Below are 9,906 nucleotides of genomic sequence, written 5' to 3' on the forward strand. Positions count from 1 at the left end.
GGCGGGGCACATGAGGCGCACACGACAAGCGTGGCTCGATACAGTCTGTGACGAGTTGGAAAACATCAGCGCAGATGAGAACAGTGACCATCCCCTGAGACTCATCAATAGGGAGGGAATATCCTTGACAGATATGTCAATGACATTCGCCAGCCCAGATGAAGAATCTGAAGGTGAAGCCAGCCGCCAAGAAGAGGGTGAACTCATCCAAAGGACCCTTCACACTCAGGAGCAGGAGGAGGGGGAGAGGAGACGGAGCGATCCGGATCTCAGATCGCAGGAATCCTGCACCCGGAAGGAACCTCAGGAAGAATTATCCTTGAGTGAAGCCTTTAGGGAAATAGAGTACCTGAAGGAGGGAGTCGACCGAAACCGCAAGCTGGTAGGTCGAATCCTAGAAACCCTTCAGACTCTGCAGGGAATACAGGTGTGTGCGGAGCGCGAGGCGCAGGACATGCGCCTACGAATACGAGAGCTGGCAGACGCAATGCATGAGATGTCCGATGCTAGCCGTTCTTCTCAGCGCGACTCGGTTCAACCGCGCTCCAGACGTAATGTGGACTTTCAGGACACATTCACCTGTCACTACGATTCTGGGATTCCGGGAAGCACATCGGCTCCTCCAAGACCACTACCCAGGAGAAGGGACGTCACCCCACCGGAAGCCATCTAAAGAAGAGAAGGTGAAGAGGATCCGGAAGAGTATGGGAGATCCGCACCTGTTCGATAGAGGAGTCGAAGCTGATCATCTGGCACCGGTCCTCAACTATCCTCAGGGCTCTCCACAACCCGGGATGATGGAAAAATAGTAGTAGGGCACAGAGCGTAGATACGTTTCTTTCGAGGTTAGAAGATCTACGCGTGACTAACTGAAAACGAAGTGTTTTGTTCCGTATCAGAGATCCTCGAAGGTAACGCGAGGACCTGGTACGATAACAACAAGTACCAGTGGCTCAGTTATGCAGAGTTCGTCGCTGACGCCCGGAATTGGTTCGGCACTAGCACGCAACAGCAACAAAGGCTGGTGCAGAACCGGTTCCAGGGTGAGGACGAACTAGTGCGAGAATATGTGTCCAACCTGGTGGCTCTTGTTGAGGTTATTAGACCTACTCCATGCAAACCTCCTTCCAAACATCCAAATTCAGCTGCGTCGGAGCGAGATGAAGTCGATACGCGAATTCAACAGGAGGGCGACAGAGGTACAGAACACCTTATCTTACGGTCGTCGTCCACGTGTATTCGCTGACTCCAACTCGTCGATCTTCCTTCATCACTCCTACCAGCCGAGCAAAAGAACGGCTCAGGGCCTAGATGTATGTTGGAGCAGAAGGAGATCGAACCCGATGCCAGCGCTCGGCAGAATAGAGGAGTGATCATTCTGGAAGGACCAGATGGCCACATACAGGTTGTGGAGGAGGGGGAAGACTCCAGGGAGAGTTCCTCCACACAAAAAGCTCTTCTGCCGAAGGAATCCACGAGTAGAAGCAAGCCTATCGTCGTCGCAGCAGCGGAAGGGAAAAAGCCGCTGAAAAGCACGACGAAGGGAGGCGAAGATACGACTCGTGGATATGACCCAGAGGATGAGACCAGGTGGTGTTTGCAGGTAGACATATGTGACTTTCAAATTAGAGCATTCTATCCATGATACCGGCGCTTCATCCACGGTCATGGGTCAATTAGGGTTAAGATTGGCATCGGAGATGGGACTCGGATTGAATGTAACCAGGGCGGGCGATGCAAGGCTCGGTGATGGGCGCCCTTGCCCCATAATTGGTCACGTGATGTTCCCTTTTAAAGTAGGAAGAATCACGAAGGAAATCAGAGTCGCCATTACGCCACTGCTCACGGATGACTGCTACGTAGGCGCGAACTTTATAAGAGAGTTTCGCGTAGTCTTGGATCCCGATGAGGATGAATTATGGCTTAAGGAAGCCCAGGTGAAAGTACCAATGGAAGTGGCTGGAATTGATGGTACGGCATTTCTCACACCGCTAGGACTATGGGAAGCCACGGAGACACAGATTGAGGAAATTGAAGATCTCGTCAGAAGATTGATTCCTGACGGAGGTCAGGCTTTAGGCTGTGCCGTGGGGGTTGAGCACGAAATAGATGTTGGAGATGCTCGAACCATCAAACAGAAGCACTACCCAGTTTCTGATAGAGTGCGAGAGGAAATGCACGCGCTGGTTAAGGATATGCTGGATAAAGATGTAATTGAACCAGCAACCAGCGGATGGTCAAGTCCAGTAGTAATGGTAAGGAAGGCTGATGGGAAATATAGGTTTTGCGTGAATTACCAAAAGGTAAATGCGATTACCAAATCTGATGCCTACCCTTTACCATATATGAACGACATCCTAAGACGGATAAGGGATGTAAAGTTCATATCTACTTTGGACTTGAGCAGTACGTACCATCGAATTCCCTTAGAGGAAGAATCACGTCCAATATCAGCGTTTACAGTACCTGGATTAGGGCACTTTCAATTCAAGAGAATGCCCTTCGGACTGTCATACGCAGGAATGACCTTCCAGAGATTGATGGACAAAGTGATAGACCCGCATATGGATCCATTCGCTTTTGCTTACCTTGACGACGTAATTGTAATTTCGTCGTCCTTTGAGGAGTATAAGCGGCACCTAGAAATGGTATTAAAGAGAATTCTAGGTGTGAGCCTAACCATCAGCAAAGCCAAAAGTCACTTCTGCAAGACGGAAGTCAGGTACTTGGGAGTTCTTGTGAACTAGGACAAAGTAAGACCAGATCCAGAGAAGATACGACCGATATTGGAATATTCAACACCCCGGACTGTCAAACAGGTGAAGCGATTCATGGGAATGACCTCGTGGTATAGACGTTATATACCCGAATTTGCCATGATCGCTGAACCTATAAACCGCCTGACAAAGAAGAATGTACGTTTCTCTTGGGAGGAGGAGCAAGAGCGAGCTTTCACGAGCTTGCAGGAGGCGATGACTTCCGCGCCAATATTGCAATCGCCCGATCCGAACGATCAGTTTGTAGTGCAAACTAATGCCAGTGACAGTGGGATCGGGGCAGTTCTCACGTAGGATGTGGATGGAGGAGAGCGTGTGATAGAATACGCCAGCCGAGCACTCAACAGCGCTGAGAGAAATTATACGGTCTCCGAGGAAGAGAGCTTGGCTGTGGTATGGGCTATTGGAGAGTTCCGGCCGTACATTGAAGGGCATCACTTCAGGGTCATCACGGATCATACTTGCCTGTAATGGCTCCACAATATGAGAAATTCCACGGGAAGACTAGCGTGATGGGCGCTAGCATTGCAAGGCAATGTCTTCGATATTGAATATCGAAGGGGGGATCTCAATGTGGTGCCTGTCAGAGTTTAACTTCGTGTTGAACTTGGCAACTCATAGCGCCTTCGGATATAGTCCTGCGATGCTCATGTTTGGGCGTCAGCCGGTACCTCCTTTGACGTTCATAAGAGCCCAAGATCAGCAGGCCCTTGAATATTCGGAGGGTCAACCTGTGGAAGATTGGACATATGGAGAAGCTTTCTAATTTATGGGAGAGGACCAACTCAAAGTCAAAGGAGGAAGCTGCACGTCAGGCGGCTTATTGACCGGAAGAGACAGCAACCCGAGTTTAAGGTCGGAGATTGGTTTTGGAAGAGGAACAGGATTCTCCTTTCGGCTGCCCAGGCATTTCAGCCAAATTGGCGCCGAAATATGCCGGTCCGTACGTGATTGAAGAGGTTTGTGGTTCTAACACGTACAGACTAGGCAATCAGCTGGAGGTCCTGCCGGAGCTCTTTCATGCCAAAGACCTAAAACCGTACGACGGTCCGGGTGAGGATGAGGAAAGCGAGATGGTCATCGAACCTCGCGAGCCGCAAATTGAACAGCCGTCGGAGGCGAACGATTCCGCGAATGCGTGCGAAGATCCGGGAGGGATTTATCGGATAGCGAGTGGATCGACTTAGCAGCCTCCACGGCCGTAGATAAGGATCCCACCAAGACGTCGGATTTACCGGTATCTGCCCCAACCAAGAGAGATCGAGGTCGACATCGAAAGGTTCCAAAGATGGTCACCGGTCCAGTAAGAGGCAACAACTCTCCCATGAAGGAAACTAGAGGGAGAGCTAGGCCTCGAAAGACCGTGCCTGTCGTGCAAAGGACGGTTGGGCCGATAAACCCGAACGGTGTCCGACAAGGGCCAGGACGTTCCCGCAAAGAATCGCGAGCGAACGTATAACTCAATGAGATGCGGCGTATATTAGGGTTTTTCTTCGCGATTTTTCGTTTTGGATGTTTCAGATGGACCGGAGAATCGTCGCCGAAAAGGAGAACTTTTGAGTAAATCTGGGTCGTCGTTGACGTCATTCAACAGTTTTTGAGCGATGCTCCTGCGACGGGTCTTTTGGTCAAAATTTAGCAATTTCGGAACAAACTTTGCTGACACACGTCTCATGCCCAAAACGTTAGAAAAAATTTCATAGTCCGAGCCAAGCGATATACCAACATCCTCAGTAACTTCTCTGATAGTGATTCGACGATTTTCCAGAACAATTTTCTTCACTGCTTGAATGTTTTTATCAGTTGTTGAGGTGCTTGGGCGTCCAGAGCGAGGCTCGTCATTGGCATCTTCCCGGCCATCTTGGAAGAGTTTGTACCACTTGTAAACATTTTTTTTACTTAGAACAGTTTCACCGTATGTCACCGTCATCATTTCAAGTATTTCGGAGCACTTTATTTTATTTTTTACACAAAATTTGATGCAAATCCTTTGATCCATATTTTTCAATAGCAAGAAATCGCCGAGCACGCAAAACACTTATAACCTTTACGCCTCTCACAACCAAACAAAAAATGCTATACACTTGAAACTTGGTACAGATGTTCGGGAAGAGTGTACCAACATAACAAAATAAAAAAATCGATAATCGAAAGTACGTTGCCCATGAAATTTGAAAAGTCACCTTACTTTTTGAACACACCTCGTATACTCAAGATTGATGGTACTGATAGCAAAGTTTTCTACTGGATCTCTTCACACGTAGATGTGACTAGCAACAAAAATTGAAACATAGTAGCTAGAGAAACCATTGAAAATTCAACTACCAGCGTCGTAAGTATTCCATACACAAACTTATACAGAGGCTTAAAAAGACCAGCACCTTCCGATCACACAATGACTAGATTGGAAATTTGTGCCATTAAGGGTACAGAATAGTTTACAAACCTCTTAGCAGAGGATTAATTCATTGCTAAAGACTAATGAATAATTCAAAATGCAAATGTCAACACAAGATTAAAATTTAAATCACATAATATCCTCTTACAATGTGGTCTTTGCAATGAGCCAAGGAGAGCATTTTTGAAATTTCTAGGAGGATTAAGCTTTCTTGACCCTTCTAGTATTATTCGGAAAATGTGCTTCGAAGCGATTGTACACTATCCATATAGTATGAATAAACAAGTAGGTTATTTAGAGCGGTACTTGATTCGGATAATGATACATTACTGCTCAAGAAATCATAAACGAAGATGAAACTAGAGGTAGCTAGTTTGGAGGCTGGTCCGAGATTAGCTACTATCGGACTAGCCGAGGTAACAGCCTCTCAACAGGCGATATTGCAAAGGACCATCGGCAAGGCCTTATCGCAGGCCCCCGTGGGACTGAGATGTGCGGCAGGCATTGAACACGAGATTTGGGTCGGTGATACGAAGCCAATCAAACACCGTTACTATCCGGTATCGCACAAGGTTGAGCAAGAGATGCATAAACTGGTAAGGGAGATGTTGGCCCAAGGGGTGATCGAACCAGCGGACAGCGGCTGGTCGAGCCCGGTGGTTATGATACGCAAGAAGGACGGCTCGTATCGGTTTTGTATTGACTTCAGAAAAGTCAACTAGGTCACCGAGCCAAATGCGTATCCCCTACCGTTTATGCAAGATATATTGAGGTGCTTACGAAACACGCGCTATATCTCCACACTCGACCTCAGTAGCGCGAATCACTAAATACCAATAAAACCAATGCCATTCGGTCTCTCGTACGCTGACGCCACCTTCCAACGGTTAATAGATAGCGTGATCGGACCTGAGCTTGGCGATTTCGCCTTCGCCTATTTGGATGATATCATCGTAGTATCGTCCAAATTCGAAGATCACCACATCTTAAAACCGTATTGGATAGGTTATGTCGAGCCGGACTCTCGATTAATCGAGAGAATAGCGTCTTCTGCAAGCCTGAGGCCAAATATCTGGGTTTGTTGATTAACCACGAGAGAACCGAGGCGACGAATATCCCACCTAAGGCGAGCGACGCGACGATATGCGAAAACGGACGCGCCGTTACTACGGATGACGCCCTTCGGAACAATAACGCGACAAGTTCGAGCGACCCTCGTCACGCCCCTTCCAGTCCCCCGTCAAATAATACGGTAAAGCGCCCGCGAGGGAGACCCCGCAAGTACGCACTAACCACACACACTACACCACATTGACAGAATATACGGGCTCTCCCTCCCATCGTCGGGAAAAGGAAGAGGGGTAGACCGCCGAGAACGCCGACCGTGGATGCATGTGGCCCAGTGAACGAAGCCTGGGAGACCGACGCCAAGGACCCCACCTTCAACCCCGGCGACGAAGGCTCTGGACAGCCGGACAGGCGCCCACCTTCGATACCCGAGGAAAATATTCTGGATATTGATGTGCGGGATTGTTACAGGATGCAGATCACGCTCGAGCAATTCGAGCAGGCGGCGGCCGCCCTCATCGGGCTAGATTTCGGCCCCCCCGCCGAAGGCGTCGTACACGGCACCCTGCACCTCCTCGGACAGAAAAAAGAGGAAGAAGAGCTAACACGGGTGCGAGCTCACGCGAGCTCGTCATCCATGGTGATCGAGGAGGTCGCGGACGAAGAGTCCCTGCGCTCCTCAACAGTGCAGGGCATCGTGCGCGAAGAGACCACGCCGCTACCCGGACATCCAGCGGGAGCCATCTCGCTGAGGACCCCGCAAACATCGTTGGGTACCCAAACGGAGGGTACCCCCGTTAGCGCGACCTGGCGGCCAGATTCACCAGCCAAGCATCCTCGCCTGGTGAACGAACCTGGGAAGAGATAGTGGAGGGCTTGAGAGAGGTCGAGCACGGCTGGACCACCCTTAACGCTCTCCAACGGGCCGTATACGAGGAGTTTGATGCGCATACGGCCGCGGGACACCGCCCCAGTGACGTCGATCATTGGAGCAAGGTGGTGTCCCGCCAGCGCCAGCTCGCGTAAGCACTAAAAGAAGTGCAGCGCCGTCACCGTCAGGCCCTCGAGGGCCCAGTTGCTGACACACCAGGAGTCGCCGCCCAGCCTCCCTCTACCCGATATACGACCCGCAGATCCAGGGGTCGGACCAGCAGCTGCGGCACATCAGGATCAGCGGACGTGCGGGGTGAACCTCGTGGTAAATGAGAACGGCAGCGACGGGGGTCATGCAACTAGACCCATCCACATCAATCTTGTGGTGGGGTCCACGAGTGAGCATCCGAATCGGCGTGACGGGTTGCCGCTGACCCTCAGGGAACGAGGCTTCCCCCAGGGCACCTTATCCCGTGCCCAGTGGGAAGGGTGTAACGTATGCCACTACCCCGGCGTGACCCGCACGGACCGTTGCCCTCGGGTCCGACAGCATCCTGACCTGGTTAACGAAAGGCTGGGCTGGGAGGCACGCGGACGCCCCAAGCTGGACGACGAAGGCCGGGACATAACCCGGTGACTCTCCAGGTGAAAGGTCGCTGCCCCCGTGGGCAGGGCTGCTCCCAGATTATATTTAATAAAGAAGAAAACATCACGTAGAACACGACCTTATATTTTCCATTACTGTCTTAGCTTTAAAAGGAATAGCGCTAATGATTCTATCGTCGAGGACCCCATAGGTCCAGACTGGAAGGGGGCTGTGACGGTAAACGTCTTATTAGCGCTAACAGCCCAACCATGCGGCTGCCTGCGAGGGCAGCACCTGCCGGTCGGGGAAAATGTAATAAAAAAATTCGGCACAAGACGTAACGGAACACGCGCCAATATAAATGAACCTGTCGAGGATCAGCAATCCGATTGCCTAGCTGCAGCGAGCAATCAAAAGGCAAGTTTTTCCGAGTTTGACGAGTGCGGAGACGAGCTGACGAGTTGATAGAGAGGAACCGTGCCTTGGTTCGACAAGAGCGAGTGTGTGAGAACGTGCGCGAGCGGAGAGTTTCGCCATCGAAGGTGAAACCAAAAACCGTGAGACACCTTGTTCGCAGATAAACAATTCGAAAGACTAGCGTGCGCTGTGCAGGTGTTTTCTACCTCGCTTCTTGACCGTGCGACCGTTAATAAGGTATGTTGGCCAGCTTAATATCGCGATCGCTGTATGATTGCTAATGACTAATCTCTCGTACTCAGTAAGAAACATGCATGTAATAACTCGGCGAACAAAGAGCGGCGAGCTATCCTACGCTGCATGTTATTGTCGCACGCCCACTTTGTAAACATAAACACGCTGGCCGAATATATTATAGAGAACAGACAAATAAACTAATCTGCATGTGATATTGCCTGTAATTTCGATGTATTTATTTCTCGTTGGTAGAAAGTTGGTTGACTGATGCCCGTTCCCTCCTGCTCTCCGGTTGACGAGTTTGAACGTTTAGACAATCCCGCGTGCTCTTCGATACGATCGCGAGCATAAATAAAAAGACGGGATATCCACCCCGTTACAATACATGAAGGAGTGCTTTTAGGTAAAAATGTATAAATTGAAAAGTTGTTCCATTTGCTTCAAAGTTTACATAGAAATTATTACATATATATATATAGTTATCTTTCTCCTACACTGATTCGTCGTGTTCTCTCTCTCTCTCTCTCTCTCTCTCTCTCTCTCTCTCTCCCTCTCTTACTCAGCTTTATTATCTCGAGGCAAGTTACGACTTGCCTCTGGCACGTAGATGTCAAATATCAAACTCTCACTCAAACAGCAACTGAGCTTAAAGGGAAATTAAGCCGGCTAGCCAATTATATTGTTGTATTCCTACACAACGAAACTATATCTCGACTGTAAATTGAGGGGGGAACTACGTTCCGAACGCGTGTCCCGCGACACGTTCTTCTTTTTTATCTTATTTGTGGAATCTAATTAAACAATCTCATCTGATTAGAGAAAAGAACACAAATTTCCCTAACACATTTACCAGGAAAAACCCTTGGTTCGATGTACTTATTGATATTGGAACTATAGCTTATTTTATTCATCAACAAATAAATATTAAAGCGCGAAAATCAACTACCAGTTAAACTTGGATCTTAAAAAGGGTGACTCAACTTTAAAAGTATATATAAAAACGCGGTCTAATGTGATCAGAGAAAACTATAGTTTTACTACATGTTATCATCAAATAATAATGTGCTATTTTCCCCTTGCATTGATTTACATAACAATATAAGAACTGTGGCTTATTTTATACATAAATAAATAAATATTAAATCGCCAAAATCAAGTAACTGTTATACTTCGATCTGAAGCTCAAAGTTTTCCAACGACGATTCCAAATTGTCGATGATTCCAACTGTCCAAAGCGGCTGCAACTGGCTTCAGCTTTCTCACTCGCTGAAAATCATAGCTCACACTGCTCGACTGAAAAATTTTTTTTTACATTATAACGACAATAATGAGTACGTGGTAGTCAATAACTTAAATTATATTTTTTACTCTAGACAAGTATTAAAGACATAATTCTAAATGTAATCTTTTTTTTAATATGAGTGGAAAACTAATTAAAATGATTTTTATGGTGATACTTTACTTTATTTGGAAAACAACAATGAATTTAAGTTGATTGAAATGTAAGCAACTGTCATCGATAGACACGTGCGGTTGACCGACTGGCTTCA

The sequence above is a fragment of the Phymastichus coffea genome, unplaced genomic scaffold (assembly GCF_024137745.1).
Source record: "Phymastichus coffea isolate CEN01 unplaced genomic scaffold, Cenicafe_Pcof_1.1 PCOF00042, whole genome shotgun sequence".
NCBI lineage: Eukaryota > Metazoa > Arthropoda > Insecta > Hymenoptera > Eulophidae > Phymastichus > Phymastichus coffea.